The following is a 6,268-nucleotide window of genomic DNA, read 5'->3' as shown; positions in this document are numbered from 1 at the left end:
CAGCTCCTTGAATTGGTAAAAATATTCAGCAAGGCTGTTAAATACAAAATCAACAATGAAAATCCATAGCATTCTTAAACATCAGTAATAGTCAATTAGACAATGAAAAAGGATGGGGGAAACAAAGAGTCTCTGGACAAATAGCAATAAAACCACAAGGTACCTAGTATTAATCCCATCAAAATACATGTGAGAACATTGAGGTGAAAAGTGTACACACCTGTTGAAGTATAATAAAGAAAACCTAAACACACAGGGAGATATATGTTCATGGATTAGAGGACTCACTATAATAAAAATCTCAATTTTTCCTAAACTAATCACTTCAATGAAATTTTAATAAAAATACCAATAATGGTGGGGTTCTTAAAAGAACTTTATAAGCTTATCTTAAAGCTTATTTTGAAGATCAAAAGGCCAAGAATAGCCAAGAAAATTTTGAAGAGCAATGTGAATGATTTGCTTTACCAGATTTCAACTTATTATGAAGCTAATTACTACCAATGCAGCATAATATTGGCAAAGAAATAGAGCAATGGAACCAAAGCATCGACTCAGTAACAGACCTACATATGTGAGATATGAAATCTGTTAAGAAGTAAACCAGTTGGAAAAATTCAGTAAATAGTGTTGTTAATGCCATATTCAGCTCTTTTGTCGTCTTCTATTTATACGCACTTTTCTGAGAAATATCATCCACCCCTTTGAATTCAATTGGTGATTCCCAAATCTGTTCCTCCATTCTTGCTCTCATCCTTGAGCTCTAGGCCTATTTATTCAATTGTTTATTAAATATATCCTTCTGGACTTCAAAATATGCAAACTAAACTTATTATCCTGTCCCACAAATCTGCTCTCACTCATGTATTCTAATAAGTTCAAGACACTTTTGTAAGCAATGATAACAGCCATTTAGTCCATCCACAAAGAATTGAGGGTGCTGGGAATTTAACCATGTCAATGCAGTTTTTTTTACTTTATTAATTGAAGACAAATGAGGGTGCTTTTTTAAGATTGAGAAACAAAAAGAAGTCAGAATGAGCCAAACCAGCCCAATGATTTCCCATTGAAACTCTCACAAAATTGCCCTTGTCTAATGACAGGAATGAGCAGGAGCATTGTTGTGATGAAGGACTCTCGAGTGAAGATTTCCAGGGAGATTTTCCTGCTACAGCTTTGGCTAACTTTCTAACAATATTCTCATAGTAAGCAGATGTTACTGCTCTTTGGCCTTCCAGAAAGTTAACAAGCAAAATGCCTTGAGCATCCAAAAAAACTGCTGGCGTGACCTTTGCTCTTGCCTGGTTCACTTTTGCTTTGACAGGACCACTTCCACCTCTCGGTAGCCATGGCTTTGATTGTGCTTTGTCTTCAGGATCATACCGGTAAAGCCATGTTTCATCTCCTGTTACAGTTCTTTGAAGAAATGCTTCAGAATCTTGATCCCCCTTGTTTAAAATTTCCATGGAAAGCTTTGCTCGTCTGCAGCTGAGCTGGATGCAACAGTTTTGGCCCCCATCCAGCAGAAAGTTTGCTCAACTCTAATTTTTCAGTCGGAATTGTGTAAGCTGAGCCAGTTGAGATGTCTATGGTGTTGGTCATATTTCTGCTGTTAATTGTCAGTCCCTTTCAATTAAGGCACAGGCAAGATTAATTTTTTACTCACAGATGGATGTGGATGGTCTGCTGCTCTGGGCTTCATCTTCAACATCATCTCATCCCTTCTTAAAACCATTTATCCATTTGTAAACTGCTGATTTCTTTGGGGCATTGTTCCCGTGAACTTTTCATAAAGTATCAATGATTTCAGCATTCTTCCACCCAAGCTTCACCATGTATTTGATGTTTGTTCTTGTTTCAATTTTAGCGGAATTCACATTGCTCTGATAGGGGCTTTTTTCAAGCTGATGTTTTATTCTTCTTAGTGCCTCAAACTAGATCCTGTTCAGACATGTTATAATAAGTTAGTATGCGTTTATTGTGGTGCAAAAAAATTTTGCAAGTCATGCACAGTTTTTTCATAATATGCATTTTCCGTGAACTTTAAAAAAATTTATTCCATGAACTTTTGAAGACCGTTAGCAATCATAAATTGTAAATAATTAGCAAACAATATAATATCATTAGCCTGGTGGGTGGGTTTATTTCCAAGTCTGGGTGCCTCGTTGACTGAGCCCTGTGCATCTGTATAATGAGTTCTAATAAGGGCTTCTGATCAGAAATTTGTGTTATTCTTTGTTTGATTTAAAAATGTCAACATCATGTGGGGTCTCTTTTTCTATGGCTAAGTACAATTGTGATTCATCTAGTCTTTGGAACAATATCTCCTTATCTTTATGGTCCCCTCCTTATTATAGTGAAGTCATATTGACATTAAAAACCCTGATAACTCGGATTACGTTAAAATTTAAAAAGTTGGTTCATTGAAAGATACTGTTAAAAGAGAATAAAGGCAAGCCACAGAGTGGTAAGAGACATTTGCAAAATATACAATTAACAAAAGGCTTGTACCCAGAATACACAAATAACTCCTACAAATCAAGAGAAAATAGACAGTTGACCCAATAGAAAATTGAGCACAGATTCAAACTATAGCTTAAGAAAAGCAGAAATTCAAATGGCCAATAAACATAAAAATGTACTCAACACCATTAGTAATCAAGGAAACACAAATTAAAACCACAATAAGATAAAATTGTGTTTAAAATTTGGCCCACAAGAATGCCTAAAGCTAAGAAAAGCTGACAATATAAAGCTCCAGTGAGAATATGGAACAAAAATAACTCTTAGACATTGCAGATGGGTCTGTAAATTGATGCAACCACTTTGGAAAACTGTTTGGCAGTATTTGCTAAAGCTGAACATATAAACCAATAACCCAACAATAGTACTTCTGGATATAAATCCATGAGAAATGCATATGTAAGTACACCAAGACGCGTACAAGAATGTTCATAAATGCCCAAAACTGGAAGCAAGGCAAATGCTCACCAATAGTAGAGTAAATAAATGAGTTATGGAATATTCATTCTACACAGCAATGAAAACGACCAACATAAAACAAATTGGATCAATCTCACAAGCATAATGCTGTGTGAAAAAGCCAGCCATCAAAAAATGAAAGAATCCCATTTAAATTAATTTTAGAGATAGATCAAACTCACAGTCAATATTTTGGTATATGTGGTAAATCTGTAAGGAAAAGCAAGGAAATGATCATTAAAAATCAAGAGAGCGATTACTTTTGGGAGAGGGAGGAGATTATGATTTGGAGAGCACATGGAATCGTGGAAAGGAGACTCACTGAGTGTGGGGAATGTTCTACTTCTTGGTCTGGATGTTGGTTACACTGGTATCCATTAAACAATAATTTCTTAAACTGTACATTCTCATTTTATGCACTTTTTAATTTTGTACTTTATTTCATAATAAAGAAGTTTCAAAATACTAATATCTAGCCTCTACCACAATTATAGCAAAATTTCTGGGTTAGGGTGGGATTTGGGCATCTGAATTTTTAAAAAGCCTTTTATGTGAGTCTAATAAGCAGCTGAGGTTGAGAACAACTGATCAAGAGGATGAATGAACTTTCTCAAATATTAGTTTTTCTTCTTTTCACAAGATCTTAACTCAAGATTTAGTTCTCTGGTGAGTTCCAATATACAGACATTTCATAATGTTAATGAAAACCCTTGTTATGTTTATTAGCGATATTTTCACGTGTTTGTGTCTTGCTCCTCTCTCCTGCACACACCTTGAGGGCAGGGGCTAGTCTAATACCTATTTATACACCCTGAAGTGCCCAGCACAGTGCACTTATTGATAAACTAATTTAATATTTATCTAGGATGTCCCCCAAAGCTGTACCCCAAGCATATGAATCAACTTAGTGACCTGAGCACTATGGGAAATACTGGAGACATGAACAGAAAGAGGAGTGAAATGGGAGAAGCAGTGTTTCGGGAAGTTGTGCCCTTCTCTGCCAATTTGTTACTGAACGGAGAGGGGTCCATGATCTGCCATGTCAAATGACTTAATAGCCTCTCATGCTGAAGTTTGTGGTGATAAAGAACAAAATTTATTTGAATGGACAGTCAAGGAGATCAAGACAACTAAAGGAGCTTAAAGACCTCAAGCTCCTTGAGTGGTTAAAATCACAGATACCTAAAGGACAGGAATTTGGGTAGACTTTTAGGAATCGTGTGGGTGTCTGATTGGTCAGCAGTAAGGTCAGCATAACTACTTCGGTAATCTTGAGAAGTATTTTCCATGGCTCCTCCAAGTCTGGGGGTACACATGCTTCAAAGCAATCTTGTGATCACAGGTGGTCTGGAAAACATTCAGAACTTATGTTAGTAATGTTATATCTATAGTTATTATCTTAAGGGACAAACTAAGGAACAAACATCTTGTGATCTTTACATTATGTTTACCCTAAGGAAAGTATGTGTTTAACTAACTCTAGTTGCATCTTATTTATTTTATTGAAACATAATTGATTGTACATGTCTGTGGGGAACAGAGTTGCATATCAATACTATGTACAATGTGTGATGCTCAAATCTGGGTAATTAGAATATTCAACATTATATAATGTTATCATTTTTCATGGCCCTTTATCAGTTCTTCCCTTACCCCGCATCTCCCTCCCCCCTTCCCACCTCTGGTAACTTTAGTTCTGTTCTCTCCTTTTGAAAGTTCAGTGTGTTATTGTGATTGTTGTATCTTTCTTTTCTTTCTTTCTTTCTTTCAGCTCCCACTTATGAATGAGGACATGCAGTATTTCTCTTTGTGTGTCTGGCTTATTTCTCTTAACATGATTTTCTGTAACTTCATCTATGTTGCTGCAAACGGTGGGACTTTATTCTTTTTTATGGCAGAGAAGTATTCCATTGTGTAAATATACCACATTTCTAATTGCATCTTATTAAGCAAGCATTATTGGCATTCCTAGGAATTCAGCCCATCAGGCTTGGCCAAGCACTTTTTCTTTCGCTATTTCCCCCTTCCCCTAGCTAAGGCCCTTTCTAACTGGGGTCAGGGGAACAGCTACGGGATTTGTCCTTTGGTTTCAAATCCCTTTCTCCCTTTTGAGTAGCTACTTGGCAAAGAGATCCCAACCCTGAGAGGACAGCCTATGCCAGCTCCTTCCACTAGAAAGGATTTCATGCTCCTAGCTTTCTCCTTGCCTCTTCTGAGAGCCAATCAAAACAAAAATATGCCAGAGAAACACAGAAATTTAAAGAGACTCAAAGTATGATTTCAGAAGAAAGGCTTTAAGCTTCTAACTGAGTCAGGTAGAATCCTATCCAAAAGCTCATCGATGTGTCCCAGGCCAGAGTATTCTAGTACAGATCAGACATTTTGTAATGATGCCTGAAATAAATACTGACCATCTCGATGAGCAACAGGTTCAACTCCTGTCAGAGATGTGTATTCTTATTGATGAAAATGACAATATAATTGGGGCTGAGACCAAGAATAATTGTCACCTGAATGAAAACACTGAGAAAGAATTATTGCATTGAGCTTTTAGTGTCTTCTTATTTAACACTGAAAATAAGCTCCTGCTAGAGCAGAGATCAGATGCTAAAATTACCTTTCCAGGTTGTTTTTCCGACACTTGCTGTAGCCATCCATTAAGCAATCCAGGTGAGCTTGAAGAAAGTGATGCCAGTGGAGTCAGGAGGGTGGCCCAGAGGCACTTGAAAACTGAGTTAGGAATTCTCTTGGAAGAGGTTCCTCCAGGAGAAATTAGTTGTCTAACACAAATTCACTGCAAATCTCAGGCTGATGGTATGTGGAGTGAACATGAAACTGCTTACATTTTGTTTGTGATGAAGAATGTAACTTTGAATTCAGATCCCAATGAGATCAAAAGCTATTGTTATGTGTCAAAGGAAGCACTAGAAGAACTTCTGAAAAAAGCAGCCAGTGGTGAAATTAAGATGACTCCATGGTTTCAAATTATTGCAGAGACTTTTCTCTTTAAATTGTGGGATGACTTAAATCATTTGAATCCATTTGTTGACCAGGAGAAACTATATAGAATGTGAATGTGGAACTGAATGATTACTGACAAATTCGTTTACTTAGTAAACTTAGAATGATTTTTTGTGTGTGGCCGCCATAGGTGGGAAAGGAGGAGGGGATGGGGGGGCTAGGGAGAAATTGGTAAAAGGCCACAAAAAATGTTTACATTGAGTAACGATAAAACAAACAAACAAAACAATAAATTTTAAAAATTGAAAAAATAATAAAATTAAGA

General features: G+C 36.6%; 1 pseudogene; it reads left to right on the top strand.

The window, feature by feature from the left end:
• Positions 1-5,345: 5,345 nt before the first annotated feature.
• On the top strand, positions 5,346-6,056 carry LOC134368698 (isopentenyl-diphosphate Delta-isomerase 1-like; annotated as a pseudogene).
• The last annotated feature ends 212 nt before the right edge of the window (positions 6,057-6,268 follow it).

The sequence above is a fragment of the Cynocephalus volans genome, chromosome X (genome assembly GCF_027409185.1).
Source record: "Cynocephalus volans isolate mCynVol1 chromosome X, mCynVol1.pri, whole genome shotgun sequence".
Taxonomy (NCBI): Eukaryota; Metazoa; Chordata; class Mammalia; order Dermoptera; family Cynocephalidae; genus Cynocephalus; species Cynocephalus volans.
This window is presented reverse-complemented; position numbering and strand designations above follow the sequence as displayed.